Raw genomic sequence first — 16,436 nt, forward strand, 5'->3', positions numbered from 1 at the left:
GCCTCAGCGATGTCTGGGGTATAATTTCGGGAACAAACTGCTTAGAACTCCCACGCATTGTGGATATTGGATGTCTGGGACTACAAAGAGCCTTAATTCCAAAATGAAACCAAGGAAAGATCTTAAAGGTAAGGGCACATCTGAGAAATGTAATTGATACTGACGCTCTGGGAAGGGAAGAGCGTGGTCCCTTTAAATGATATCGAGGTGGGGAAGTGAAGTGCTGGGTAGAGGAGGGCGTGGTCCCTAGCGAGGGATCTACCCCCAGGGACCTAGGTGAGGACAGGCATTTTCGCTTTCCTGCCCAAATGTGGCATTTCCCTAGACCACCCTGGCCTGCCGTGCCCCATCCTGTGCCTATAAAAACCGGAGACCCTAGCAAGGCAGAGACAGGCGCGGCTGATCGTGGAGATGAACACATCAGCGGAGGAACGCACCGGGGGCTGGACCTGGAGAGGATCACATCAGCAGCACTGGCACGCCGGCAGGCCACCAACAGGCAGAACGGCGTGGAGTTTGGCAGGGGCAATCGGAGGACAGCCCGGGCTCAAGTGGCCTGACTCCAGGGGAAATCCATCGCCCTTCTGTCTCCCCCATTTGCTGAGAGCTACTTCCACTCAAAAAAACCTTGCACTCTTTCTCCAAGCCCACGTGTGATCCAATTCTTCCGGTACACCAAGGCAAGAACCCCAGGATGCAGAAAGCCCTCTGTACTTGCCACAAGGTAGAGGGACTAACTGAGCTGGTTAATACAAGCCGTCTATGGACGGCTAAACTAAAAGAGCACCCTGTAGCACACGCCCACTGGGGCTTCAGGAGCTGTAAATGTTCACCCTTCTAGACACTGCTGTGGGATCGCAGCCCCACAGCCTGCCCATCTGTATGCTCCTCTAGAGGTTTGAGCAGCCGGGCACTAAAGAAGGAAGCCACACCCTCTGTCAAACGCCCTGCACCCTGCGAGGGGGACAAGGGACTCTTTCCCGTTTGTGTTCAACTTCAAGCGTTAAAGTTCCATAGCCAAATATTGGCTATAATACAAGTTGTCACAAAAATCACTAAGCAAACAAGCAAACCATAACATCCATGACCCATTAAAATAAACCAACAAATAAAATTTGAATTAAAGTTGGTCATAATAATCTAGAGATCAATTATTAGAAATGTGAAATAAATTTTGCAAAGTTGCTAAAACAAGAAAAATACATAAAAATGTATTTCTATGCATTTCTAGGTGTATAATCTAATAAAAGATTAAAAATAAAATTTATAAAATGGAAAGGTATACCTCATTTGTGGATTCAAAATTTAGCAGATCTCTCCCAAATTATCTAGAGATTTAAGTAATCCAAATAAAAAGACAAGTACTTTTTTTCTTTACTTTCCTCCTTCCTTGTGATAATGGTATAGGTAAAATAAAAACCATAAGCATGAATATTATTCTGCTACTGAAAGTATAATTATCAAGTTTATGTAGAAGGTCGGGCATGGTGGCTCACAGCTGTAATACCAGCACTTTGGGAGACTGAGCTGGGTGGATCACCTGAGGTCAGGAGTTTGACACCAGCCTGGCCAACTTGGTGAAACCCTATCTCTACTAAAATACTAAACTTAGCCAAGTGTGGTTGTGGGTGCCTATAATCCCAGCTACTCAGGAGGCTGAGGCAGAAGAATCGCTTGATCTAGGAGGCAGAGGCTGCAGTGAGCCAAGATCTTGCTACTGCACTCCAGCCTGGGCAACAGAGTGAGACTCGGTGAAATTACATAACAGTTTATGTAGAAACATGGAAAATATTGCTGTGTAAAGTAAATAAAATAGTATGTTCAATGTAATTGTAGGCCTATACGTAAAGGTGAAAAAAGTTATGTTGCGGAGGTGGTATTAGATTTTCTTAATGCTTCTATTACATTGGCTTTTAAGTTAAAATTTCCTGCTTAGTAACTCCGAAAATATTGAGAATCCAAAAAATACAAACACATACAAAACAAAACAAAACAACAACAAAAACAATGTCCAGAAGACCAGGCCTTTGTGTCCCTGGTAGGGTCAGTTTCTCCAAGCACTAGACTTCAGAATTCCTAGAAAAATAGAAGGCCCATTATGCAATGGAAATGTAGTCCCACATCCCAAAATCATATATATATGTAATGTAAATACACACCTATGTAATACACACACACAAAATGGAAAGATTACATCAATAGTTCTAGGGCCTTTGAGAAAACCAGCCACCATGCCATGCTACCTTGAGTATGCAGGAGCCTGAGGATGGACACCCCACGTGAGGAATTGGGAAATTCTCCGTGTTTAGGGTCAGTCACCCTGAATACCAAACGCACTTTCAAACTGCACTCTCAATTCTCCTTTCAGAAATTGGACCCTCAAAAGTTTTCAAAAGAAGAGAAAAATATATACTCTAATCTGAAGTTAGCCAGAATGTGCTGCCAGACAGTTCCACTTTCAGTTTCTTACATTCTGAAATTGTCTTGATTAGGAATTGGGTACCAGCTGCAGTGCCTGATTCACAAAGCCCTTTGCTTGGTGTCTTCTGGATAAATGTGTGCCTCACTCCGCCTGGGCACATGGGACACCCCCTGCTCCCCAAGCCCACCCCATGTACCTGGGGCCTGAGCCAGGGGCTGAGGAGCTATTCTGACCTTCATCCCCATAGAGGCCAGGGACACTGGCAGTGAACATGATTTCTGGGCTGACTCAGATGATTATCAAATAAACTGAATTTAAAAATAATTCACTCAGGTACCTACTGGTACCTTTTCAGGATACACACACTAAGTCAATAATATACAACCCTAAAAAAACCCAAATGACTCTAAGCGTTCTTAAAATGCCCTTAGAATCCCCCCACCCTAAGAGGCCTCAAGGATCCTGAAGATTTCTGTAAACCTCATGCTGGTGGCTTTGACCTCTAGGAAGCATCAGAATCACCCAGGGTTCCTGTTAAAATGCAGATTGCCAGGCCCCAACACCAGAGTTCCTGATTCAGCAGATGGAGCAGGGCAGAGAACTTCTCTAATGAAGGTCTCATGTGATGCTGATATTTCTGGTGCACTAAGGGTCTAAGGGGAACACTGTAATCACCCGGGGAGTTTTGTAGAACACCGATGTCTATATTCCATACCAAGAGATCGTGGTTCAATTCTTCTGGGCTATGGCATTGGCAGCAGATTTTTTAATACTGCCTCTTCCTTACTAACTGATATGATTTGGCTGTGTCCCTGTCAGGGTCCGACAAGCAGACCCCAACCCCATGACAGATGAATAAATTCCCTCAGACACAGAATACAGTGAAAGAGTGGGCTAGGGGTGTCTGTGGCCACTCAGCTGAAGGAGTTAACAGCTGCCAGCCGGACATGCTGGCCTTGCCAGCCTAGACAATTAAAATGACAAACAATAAAATGACACTAAGATTCCTAAATACTATTAGTCAACCCTAAATGATCCCAGAGGACCCTAAAAGATGCAAAATAACTTTTAGTGACCATAAATGCTAGAAAAAAATTTAAATGCTGTAATAATTGAAAAATGTCCTTAATAACTTTAATCAAGTCAAGATATAATAAAAAGGTCTAAATGACAACAAAGGGACCTGCCAGGGTCCTACCAACTGTAAATCTAAAAACTTTAAAACCAAATCCTTGACAACAATAATAACCCTAAATCATCCCAAATGAATTTCAAAAATCATAAATAATAGTAAAAGATCCTAAATAGCCACGAAATATTCTAAATGACCTGTGGTGACTCCTAACATCCCTAAAGGTTCCTAAACCTTGAATGACCCAACTTTAAAAACAAAGAACCCGGCCAGGCGAGGTCGCTCACACCTGTAATCCCAGCACTTTGGGAGGCTAAGGTGGGTGGATCATGAGGTCAAGAGATCGAGACCACCCCGGCCAACATGGTAAAATCCCATCTCTACTAAAAAATACAAAAACTAGCTGGGCGTGGTGGCACTTGCCTGTAGTCCCAGCTACTCTGGAGGCTGAGGCGGGAGACTTGCTTGAACCCGGGGAGGGCAGAGGCTGCAGTGAGCCAAGATTGCACCACTGCACTCCAGCCTGGCGCCTGGTGACAGAGCAAGACTCTGTCTCAAAACAAAAACAAAAACAAAACGGAGAACCCAAATGATATGCAGTGATTCTAAATGACCTCAAATCTTTTTTTGTTTTTTTTTTTTAATCCCAAGTCCTTATTTAGCCTACCTGGACCTGCTACCGAAAACACCAGGAATTCAGGCTATGTCCTAATGCCTGCCTCCCAGAAAATCAGTCACTGAGACAATGAGCCTTGCCAAGGAAGAGGGCATCAATCAGGTGCTGTAGCTGAGGAGATAGAAGATCAGTCTCAAATCCATTTCCCTGAGATACTAAAATTAGGAGTTTATATAGCAGGAAAGAAATGTAACCATGCATGGGAAAACAGGAATTAGGCAGGGGTAAGCAAGAGGAGTTGGTCAACAGGAGGCAGGTGGTCGCTTAGGCAATCATGACGGGCAAAGGGTTTTGCCTCACCAGATGCAATGATCTGGTGAGTGTCAGTGCCTTGATGCTATCTAGAAGGCCTGATAGTTGGTTTCCCGAGAAAGGAACTCAGCTAAGACAAGTGTCACTTTCTCAGGTTTAAGACTAAGAGGATCAATTTCTCTGTTTCTTCAAAGAAACCAGGACGGGAGCAGTGGCTCATGCCTATAATCCCAGCACTTTGGGAGACCAAGGTGGGTGGATCACGAAGTCAAGAGATCGAGATCATCCTGGTAAACATGGTGAAACCTCGTGTCTACTAAAAATACAAAAATTAGCTGGGCATGGTGGCATGTGCCTGTAGTCCCAGCTACTCGTGAGGCTGCGGCAGGAGAATTGCTTGAACCTAGGAGGCGGAGGTTGCAGTGAGCCAAGATCATGCCATTGCACTCCAGCCTAGGTAACAAGAGTGAAACTCCGTCTCAGAAAACAAAACAAAACAAAAACAACAAAAAAGAAACCATAAACATCAGCTCTATGGGACAATTGGGTTTGTTTCAGACCTACATGGTCTACCTCAGGCCTCTTCTTGGGATCCCATGGCCTCCACCCTCCTGGAGGGTCCCTGGGCTTCAGCTCCACTGGCCTTGCTGCCCTTCAAGCATATGCAGACCCGTCCTGCTTCTGGGACTGGCACTTGCCACTTGGTCTTTTTGGGACACTCTTCCCCCCAGCTCACTACATGCTCGCCTCCTTTTTGATTCGGGTCTCAGCTAAACTCTTCCTTCCTAGCAAGGCCTTCCTGGAACACCTGAATCAGCTGCCCTCCTGCCAGTTACCCTCTGCTTCCACACTCTTCAAAGTGCTTTTTGCAGTCTGAATGTATTTGTTGATTTATGTATCTCCTCCGCTAGAACCTAAGCTCTGTGAAGGCATCCAGACCATCTAGGGCAGCACCTGATCCTTGGTAGACACTGTGAAAGGAAAATAAACCTCCAGATCCTCAACTCACTAAGCCAAAGGGAGAAGTCAAGTTAGGAAATGGGTCATGTAAACCTGCTTCCCATTTTGTTCAGAAAAAGATAGCTGCAAAGATAGAAAGAGCTACATACTTCCCTCACAATGTGCCCACAAGGAAATTCCTTGTGGGTCCCAAGATCTTTACTTTAAAGCAGTTCTGTTGAATTTCACCCTGATCTTCACAGGCACAGGACAAAGGACAGAACTAAAAGTCATCCCTCTGTTCACCTGACACAAATGTGTAACTGCCTCCTCTTCCCTGTGTCATTTTATCTTACGTAAAAATGCTGATTAACTGAGCACCAGACGAACGCATAACTGACTACTCCGCTACCCCTTTCTCACATGTATGATGTGTACTCAGTGAGTGCTGAGCAAAGAAGACTGAAAAGAGTGCAACTGCTTGCCTTTCTTACTGCCTACCCTTTTAAAAAGTTCCTTTCTTTTTCCTACAATAGTTGCTTTTTTTCCCCTTTAAATATTGAGGTCCCCGGATACTCTTTGGGAAATGCGAGGACCACAGATTTTTCCTGAGCTTCTGTGTTCTTTTCCTGGGTATGCCTTTAACCTTGATAAATAAACCTCTTAAAATGATTGAGACCCACCTCGGTCATTTTCTTTGATTTGCAACACCGTGATAATATTTGTGTAATGAATGAATGAATATCCAAAAGTACCATAAACACCAAGACCTCGTGCCAATGCTAACAGCCTCTAAGTTCTGACCCAAACTCACTAACAAGTGTAATCCTCCTTAAAATGAACGTACATGACCCTAAGCTATTAAATCACCTCAAATGGTCCTAAATCCTATGTGATCCTAAACTACCCAAAGTGGTATAAGACTTCAGAGTCCAGGTGTCCCCAAACTTTTTACACAGGGGGCCAGTTCATTGTCCCTCAGACTGTTGGAGGGCCACCACATACTGTGCTCCTCTCACTGACCACCAATGAAAGAGGGGCCCCTTCCTGAAGTGCGGCTGGGGCCAGATAAATGGCCTCAGGGGGCCGCATGCGGCCCCCGGGCCGTAGGTTGGGGACACCTGCTTCAGACCCTCTTAGAGATTCTGAAGAGGTATAAATTACTCAAAACAACTTTAAATGCTAAATAAACTTCCATGAATATAAATGGTGCCAAGTGACATAAATAAATCACCTTTAAAAAGCTCTAAGCAATCAAAATGGAACCTAAACCTTAAAAATCTCTCTAAGACTTTTAAGTCATTTGAACCCTAAACAATCCGAACTCAAATGCATAAAACATCCTGAATGAATAATGTCAGGACATACTTTAGAGTCTAAGCACTCCAAAGAACCAATCATTTAAACGACCCTATGGTAATGTATCTAACAACCTTAGAGACCTAATACTCGGAAGTGACCTCAGATGCCCCTAAACTACCACAGAACTTGAAGATGCAAGTTCTGTGATTCTGGAGAGGATCTTGTTAGAACGTTGACTCAGATTCAGCAGACCTGGGGTGAGGTTTGAGGCACTGTCTTTCTACCAAACTCCCAGGGGATGTGGATGCTGCTGATCCACAGGCCACACTTGGAATAGCAAAGCTAGAAGCTATATAAACCCAAAGGATTCTAAGCCAATTAAAATGACCCTAAATTCTAAAACGCCCTCAGAGATCCCAGACAATCCTAAATCCTAAACAACTTTAAACATGCTAAAGTTTCTTAAATGACGCTTAAAACTTTAAGCCCTAGATTATCTCACATAACCCTAAACTAACCCAAACAACTCTAAATGACCCTAAGGATCTCAATAGACTCTAAGAGATCTTAAGTCTTATATCTCCCTAAGAGCCCTTAAAAATTTAAATTTGCTTTAAATGACTCTAAACCCCAACAGTCCAAAAGACTCTAAAAGATCCAAGAGATCATAATTGCACTTAAAATACCCAAACTATTCTAAACTATTCTAATTGCTCTGAAATTATCCTAAACCTAAAGTGACCTTAAGTAGTTTCAAAGGAACCCAAATCTAATGAGCCCAACCTTCTCAGCCTCAACAACATTAATGCTAACTCCAGTGCCCTTGACATTAACGACTCAACAATCCTAAACCCTAACAGGCAATGGAGCAGACACCTTGTCAGTGACCTGTCCTGACCCTCATTACCCCATACCTCAATGATTCATCTGTTACCCAAAGAGCAGAGCTCTGTTTGTGTGGTTGGACTTGAACCCTGACTTAGGGATCCTATTGATGTTAGGAAGACCCCAAATTCCAAATGATGATAAATTAATGGATGGTTGACCCTGACCCCCTTGGCCCTGACGACCCTAAAAGTCTGATTGTCATAAACCAATGACCCTGAACTCTAAATTCTGTAAAGAGGTTGGAGCAGACCTACATACACCCTGACCCGAACCCAAACCCTATATCTCTCTTCTTAATGATCAGGTACCTTCACCTAATAATCCCAATGACATGAGAAGAGCAAGAGACTACCTTGAGGCTTTCTTGTTCCTAAATGTAACTCTGACTCTGATCCCAAGGACCCTAAACTCTAATAACTTAAACCCGAAACCCTAAATAATGACAATGCAGTATTAAGATATCCAACTGTGAGGTTAACTCTGATATTCCTGATGAACATCATCAAGCTTCACCACGATGCTCTCTACCCTAAGCCCACGTGCATGCCTGTCACTGAGGGCATTATTACAGAGTAAGATGAACTCATATTTCTAACATTCCACTTTTGAACTGGGATCCAAAAATCCATTTGAGGATCACGAGCCATGTTGGTCTCAATTTAATCACCGCATTCATCCTGAATTAAGATAAAAAATAATGCAGATTTGGGGCTTTATGAGATGAAATATAAGTTACCCCTGCAGCGGTAACACTGCTTTTCAGGACAGCGTGACATTCAGCATATTGAGAAAAGTGGGGGAGAAAGTCCAGGAGTAGCTAAAGGACAAGAATTCACATGGGATATTATAAATGAATTATGCTGAGGGATAATGACTTATACTGCTTTATCCCACCAAGGAAGGTGCTCCAAAAATGCATCTCCCAGAAAGTTCAAGATCCATAATACTGTCTTTCTTGGGGGGATATTTTGAAAGATAACATTTTATTTTCAATGGACGACATAAATGAGATTCAAGTCCTGGTAATAAAGATTGGTCTGTGTAATAATTTCTTTATTCTGAATTTGTAGCAGAAGGATCTTAAAGCTTACAGACCTATCATCACACCAATTCCACTAGCTAAAAGTAGATGCCAAGACATAATATTAAGTGAAAACAGATAGTTGGTAAAAAATACATATAGGATGATACTATTTATGTATCACATATACATAAAAATTAATTTATATATATACAAAATCCTTAAATAGACAGACAGATAGATCTCAGTAGACTCTAAGAGATTTTTTTTTTCTTTTTGAGATGGAGTTTCACTCTTGTTACCCAGGCTGGAGTGCAATGGCACGATCTCAGCTCACCGCAACCTCTGCCTCCTGGGTTCAGGCAATTCTCCTGCCTCAGCCTCCTGAGTAGCTGGGATTACAGGCATGCGCCACCATGCCCAGCTAATTTTTTTGTATTTTTAGTAGAGACGGGGTTTCACCATGTTGACCAGGGTGGTCTCGATGTCTTGACCTTGTGATCCACCCGCCTCGGCCTCCCAAAGTGCTGGGATTACAGGCTTGAGCCATCGCGCCTGGCCAAGTCTAAGAGATTTTAAGCCATTTTATTTTTATTTTTTTGAGATGGAGTTTCGTTCTTGTTGCCCAGGCTGGAGTGCAGTGGCGGGATCTCAGCTCACTGCAATGTCCACTTCCCAGGTTCAAGTGATTCTCCTGCCTTAGCCTCGCGAGTAGCTGAGATTACAGGGGCCCACCACCATGCCCAGATAATTTTTTGTATTTTAGTAGAGACAGGGTTCCACCATGTTGGCCAAGCTGGTCTCGAACTCTTGACCTCAGGTGATCCACCTGCCTCAGCCTCCCAAAGTGCTGGGATTACAGGCATGAGCCACTGGGCCCAGCGAGATCTGAAGCCTTATACCTCCCTAAGGACCCTTACAAATTAAAATTTGCTTTAAATGACTCTAAACCCCAACAGTCTTCATGTATATATAAAGATTGGAAGGATATAATTGTTAAGGGTTATCATGAAGTAAGGATGAGAGCTGGGGGTGGTGGCTTTACCTGTGCTCAATTAGCTTTTTTCAAAACATAGTTTGTCTTTTCTTCAATGAGAGACATGCGCATGGTTTAGAAAGTCAAACAAAACCAGCTGTCTCTTGCTCCTACCACCCTCTACCTCCCCTTCCTCCCCCTGCCCTTCAACTCTTCTAGCTGATTCTTTGGCGCTTGCCACCTTATCTGTGAGTAGCATGTTGGTATCGCTCTTCCTGATTTGCTCATCTGGGGCCTTATCTTTTTCCACCTTCCTCCCCAGTTCTTTGGTCTCCTTGCCAATCACAGTTTGTGGTTAACGCATGTCCAGCCTTTACGCTGTATCGCTGTATAAACATGCTCTGTAAAGATGAATGTGTGCTGCACTGGGCTTATTTCTCCATTTTTAGCACAACTTTTTGTTCTCCTTGAAGTTAAAATTGTCCTTTCGTTTGACTAGGTTTTAATGTATTTTTCATGAATTCAGCCTCCTACTTGTCCCAAACTCTCTAAACCTCTTGTCAGTCTCCCCCAGCCTTCTACCCACTGTGTCTCCTTGGATACCTGTCCCCTGGGGGTGACTCTCAGCCTGGTGTTGGTTGTCAGCAGGGGTCTTGCTTCATCATCTACTGGGGTTTGTGTAGCACACATACACGCTCTCTCTTCATCTTCATTTCCTCTTTCTTGCAAACCACACCTTCCTCTTTTGGATTGACTTTCTGCTACTAGCAGGATTGTAAATTCTAACTTCTCAGGCAATGCTGTCCTGTAGAATGAAAGCCCCATGGGATTCAGGAGTTTCTGATTTTTCAAGAAAATGCAAAAACCCAGAAACACAGATTATTATCAGAATCTCTGTTTTTTTGTTTTTGTTTTTGTTTTTTTTTTAAAAAAACCGCTATGCCAGACAAAGACTGTCACCGGGACTGGCTTGTAGGCCACCACTTTGTTATCGTTACTCTGGTTAACTCAATCTAACTAACATTAAACTGGTCCCCTAGGCCACGCCTATATCCTCGGGTTCTATATTTCAAGATTATTAAGAGTTTAGGCTGGGCACAGTGACTCACGCCTGTAATCCCAGCACTTTGGGAGGCTGAGGGAGGCAAATCCCTTGAGATGAGGAGTTCAAGACCAGCCTGGCCAACATGGTGAAACCCCGTTTCTACTAAAAATACAAAAATTAGCCAGACATAGTGGCACATGCCTGTGTCCTCAGTTACTCAGGAGGCTGAGGAAGGGGAATCTCTTGAACCCGAGAGGTGGAGGTTGCAGTGAGCCGAGATTGTGCCACTGCACTCTAGCCTGGGCAACAGAGCGAGACTCTGTCTCAAAACAACAACAAAAATTTTAAAACTTTAGAAGTCTATGTGTTTAGAAGATTATAGAAGAAAACACATGTATTTCCCCATCCAAAAACAAATGGAGGGGAGCTGCTGGCCTTACAAGATTTGTTGAGGGTTTCTTTAGTCACAAGGGTTTGGCTTGGAGCTTGACATTCGAGATACGTACTGGTTGCGGAGCCTGGGTTGGCCCCTCCCTGAGATAAAGTTCATTCCTCTTGCCATCATCACACCTGCATCTCCATCATTCCCGCCACTGCAGGTGAGGTGCCTGGCCTTGGCTAACAGGGCACAACCTTTCCACCTCTGCAGAACACCTGGATGTCCCCAGGGCCTGGAAAGTGGGGAGGCAGCAGAGCCTCTCTCCTGAAGTCCCAGCAGGCGAGCACCTCTGCCTCAAGGTCTGGCAGGCATCTGGCTGTGCAATTGCCCCACAGGCCCATGTGCTCATTTTCACACACAGAGCTATGCATCCCATCACCTTCAAGCCCCTGAAACCGTACCCTGGCTTGGGTCAACTTTCCCAACTCTGCTCCAGTTGCCTCCTGATGTGAGAGGGCCAGGAGGGCCTTTGACTCAGGTTCAAATTCATGAAGGGCCTTCAATACACGCTTTTGACATTCTCACTAAATGAGATGTAAGAGTGTCTTAGTTTGGGGTCCTTTAGAAGCAGACATTAAGACCAGGATTTGAGGGCTAGTAGTTTATTTGGGGCTTGATTCTAGAAAACAATGGAAGTGGAGTGGGGAAGTGCAATAAGGGGGGGAGGGAAGCTTATTAGGGTGTGTCATTAAATAAGTTCTGATGGTGTGCAGCTGGAGCTCAGGCCCAGTGGAGACCTCTGGGAGCCAGTGCGGGAGGTACCTTGGAGTTCTTCCACCTAGGGGTGAGGGAGCTGGGGTATTTACATACCAACTTCCATTAGGCACTGGTTGAGGGCAGCTCTTGCGGGCTGGAGAGGCATCACTTCCCTGATACATTTGCTGTATACACAGGCAGAGCAGGCTCTGGTGGCCAAAAAAGCCTGAAGGCCAAGGGACACGGTTGATGGCCATTAGAGGCATGTGTGCACAGACATGGCAAGTGGATATTAGATGTCAATATTTCAACTATTCTACACTTTTGTAAGCTTGTTTGGGCATTTCATCATCTTTTAATTTCCTGGACATCCTAAAATATACCTTTTTCCTCCACTCCAGATGACATTCTTGGAATTTATTTCAGGTCTGCCTAAAAATATGAATAATCCAGAATAACCTCCCTCTCTCAAGATCCTTGACTTAACGCCATTTGCAAAGACCCCTTTCCTATAGAAGGCAATATTCATAGGTTCCAGGGATTAGGACCTGATATTCTGGGGGGACATTTTTTGGCCTACCACACTCTGGAAGATCTAAACTAGTTTGGAAAAAGGGAAATTGGAAAAAGAAAGAAATGTCCTCAATCAGTTGGATAACCCTGTTTAACAGACAAGAAGGTACACAAACATGGGAGGTCTGATGCGTTGCCCAGTCATGAGTGATAAAGGGAAGAGAATGTGGCTGAAGCAGGGCTAACGCCAGCCGGCTCTCAGCACCCCACTTCCCCTCTTCTCTTCTTCTGTGCCAACTCTAAATCTCAATGCTGTCACAAAATTCTGGGTAATTCCCAGAGCAGTTAGTGAACCAGGGAAGCTTTGGTTCTTTCCCCAGTCCTTCATTTGACGCTGGAAACAAGATCTCAGGCAGAGAGAGACAAGAAAGGGTGTTTTCACCTCCGGAGACAGAGTGCCTCCCAGGAGAGGAGCCCTTTGGGAATTTGGAGGGCCAGACCCTCCTCTGTGGAGGCCTGAGTGACATGCTGAAGTTGCCCCTTTATTTCCTTGCTTTCCACCCAAATGATTTGCTCCGATTTGTCCCACTTCGGATGAGGTCACCTCCATTCTCTGGTGGCCCCACCTGAGACATTCAACTTGACTTTTCTTGCTCTGTGTTACAAAGCAGCTAACCTTTGTAACCACAACAAACCAGTACAGAAAATGACCTATTACACAACCCAGTAAGCTGGGAGCCGTGGTGCCCGCCTGTAGTACCAGCTACTCAAAAGGCTGAGCATGTCACTGAGCAGCTCAAGGGATCTGCCTGCCTCAGCCTCCTGAAATGCTGGGATTGTAGGTGTAAGCCACTGCGCCCGCTCTCCCTCTTTAGACTCTGCCTGGAGGTGATCCCAAGGGTGATCAGGTTGGAGACCTGGATCTTTCCTCCATGTGGTGCTCCATCGACTTTCAATTACACTTAGAATAAACTTAGGCCTCCTACACAGACTTCAAGTCCCTCATCAGCAGCCCCTGGCCTTGACCCCCTTTCACTTACCTGCCCTCCTGCTCCCCTTGCCCACAGAGGTCTCCCCATGCCCTCATTGTATTCTCACCCTGGGCCCTTCCCATGCAGCGTTTCCTCTGCCTGCAGCATCTTGTCGGGAAGAGACAAGATCCTGGCCTGGCTAACTCCTAGTTCATTCTCACTTTTCAGGTCTCAGCTCAAATGTCCCCTTTGTAAAGAGGCCATCCTAACCACCCTAGTTAATGTGTTCCTTTCCCATTTTTGGCAAAAGGAAAAGATTTTTGTTGAAAAATGTGCATGCAACGAAACACACCTATCTGAAGTGACCAGTTGGGAGAGTTTGGCCAAATATATACATCCATGTAGCAATGCCCCCGTCAAGGACACGATAGTCTCCTCTTATCCATGGGGGATATATTCTAACACCCCTAGTGCATGCTGGGACCATGGATAATACTGAGCCTGATTGCCATCAATCAGAACACATTTCCCTCATGCTTCTATCCACACCAACACCTTTTCCATCTTAACTAAGCTCTTATCATGCACCATGGCCATTACTTTGCAGTTTGAGCACATATTTCTTTCTCCATCTTCAGAATTTCATGAATAGAAGATTCCTTGTTATCATAGATCTTAGCATCCTCAGCAAAGGTTGCTGATTAAGTCTGGAACTTTGACTTTTTCCCTTAAAGAAAGCACCTTGCAGCTTCTCTTTGGCATATTCAAATTGCTAGCATCACTATGGTCATTATGCTTTGGAGCTATTGTTAAGTAAAATAAGGGTGACTTGAACGTAAGCGCTACCATACCAGGATGTCATCTGAAAACCTTAGATGGTTACTAAGTAACTAATGGGCCTGGAGCATGTGCAATGTGGACACACTGGACAAAGGGATGCGTCACACCCGGGGCAGCACTGGGAGAGATGGTGCAAGGTTTCATCATGCTGCTCAGAATGGCATGCAATTTAAACTTATGATTGCTTATTTCTGAAATTTTCCATTTAATATTTTTGAACCTCAGTTGAACATGGGCAACTCAAACTGCAGAAAGCAAAATCACAGCCAAACCTTTTCCCAGCCTCTTCTTAACCCGTTGCCTTGTTTCATGGATGTCACTTAGCTCGGCAGGAAAGTGTGGTGCTTATTTATCTGTTTGTTGTTTGTCTCCTGGGAAAGCAGGCACCTCTGTCTTGCTCACTGCTGTATTCCTCATGTTCAAGATACCCTTCTCACTGGCACTGAAAGAAGGAACCGTCTTTTGCATTTATGGGAGCATTGCAGCCTCTGACTTCCAGTGCTGCCCCTCGTCCAACTTCCATGGGCTTAGGCATTGCCCTCTCCGTGGAGGGACGGAATTCAAGACGCAGGTGGCTCGGGGTGGAGGGCACCCCTAGTCCCAGGGCCCTGGGGGTGAGGATGCCAGAGGCTTTCCTCTCTCCCGCGCCCACCCGCTGTGAGAGCGCCACCTCCGAGTCACCGCCTGGGCGAGGAGGCGCCGTGGAAAAGCCAGACGGTCATTTTTGGCTTCTGGAATGTGAGGAGCACGCCTGGGTGTGAGCACTAGAGTTTGCGAGCGTGAGGGGCGCCCGGAACCTTTCCGTCTAGCAGAAACCCCGACAGGTGTCCCCAGAAGTCATCAAGGCAGGCAGGTGTTCAGAGACCATCTCCGCGAGGAGGGAACGGCGCCCCTGGGGGCACTTTCTGTCTCTGCGACTCGAGGAGGATCCCACCCGGGTATCAGCTGACTGTCACGGCAGGTTTGCTTGTCCCAGGGACGGCGGTGGGAAAGAGTTGGGGCTAGGAAAGACCTGGGTGGGCTGGAGGACTCCTGAGAGCCAGCTCTGCACAAGGGTCCCTGCGGTCCTTCGGGCTGCCAGGCGGCTGGAAGGGTGGCCCGGCCTCGCTGGGTGGGTGGTGCCCGCGTGCCCCCTGGTGGCCAGTACCCGGTGCAACGCCTGCCTCCCCGCTCTTCCAGAGTGGAGAGAAAAAAACCTACAACTTCTATTTTGATATAATCAACATTTTTAAATCTTAAAAATAGTGACATTTGGCCTTGGTGTCTTTACTTGGTTTGTATGTTAGTCCCATATCATGAAGCACCTTCCCTGGGCTCAGTAGTTTGGGACCTAAAGCTTTCGACACATTCCTGGTGTGTTTTGATGCCTCTGAATCAGACTTCTCAGGTTCGAATCCTGTCCCCCCTGAGGTGAGACATCAGATACTCTCTGCCCGCCTCCATTTCTTCATCTGCCTAATGGGCATAATATTAATACCCATCTCATGGGACCGCTGCAGGGACTAAACATCTTTAAAATAGCTAAATGCAGATTAGAAGGGATCGTGGCAGGCGGGAGGCAGGACTAGATTGCAGCTCCAGACAGAGCAGCATGCAGAGGCTCACATTGTGAATTTCAGCCCCAGATCCACTGCAAAAACAAACCAGCAATCCCAAGAGGCCCACAGACCCTCTGAAGGAGACAGGCTGCTCCTGCAGGACCCGGGAGACACTCTAAATACTGTGAGTGCCCCAACTGTGCAAGTGGAAAAGGGAGATCCTCCTCTCACAAACACACACCCCCACTGGAGAAGCTGAAGTTCTGTTTGTGGGAGAAGTTTCTGACTTTACCTGGTGATGAATCAAGTTAGAGAGCCAAGGGAAAGACAGGGGTAGAGGAAGCAGCAGAAAGGCCCTGGGAGCTCTCTGGGTCCCCAAGCAGCCCATTCCTGCCTGGCACCACAGAGATCCATCGGGAGGGAGGCCAGAGGAGCAGCGGGTAAAACTCCACAGGGAGAAGGAATTCTTTAGCTGAAATTTATAACAACTTGAACTGGGCAAGAAGTCTCCTGGCCAGAATGCTGGGGAGGGTGTGAATCGTGGAGACTTCACAGGCAGGGGAAGAACTAAAGCCTTTTTCTCTCCCAGCTGGAAGGCAGATAGCTTTCAAGCCTGTTGCCTAGAGCTGGAAAACAGACTTGGGGCTGTTGGTGGAGGCACGGTGGGAGGGAGACAGGTCCTTTAGTTTGCGGGAGCCGGTGAGGCTTGTGACTGCTGGCTTTCCCCCAATTCCCTGACAACCTGCATGATTCAGCAGAGGCCATAATCCTCCTAAGTACACAATT

Source organism: Saimiri boliviensis, chromosome 9 (assembly GCF_048565385.1).
Source record: "Saimiri boliviensis isolate mSaiBol1 chromosome 9, mSaiBol1.pri, whole genome shotgun sequence".
In the NCBI taxonomy this organism is placed as follows: domain Eukaryota; kingdom Metazoa; phylum Chordata; class Mammalia; order Primates; family Cebidae; genus Saimiri; species Saimiri boliviensis.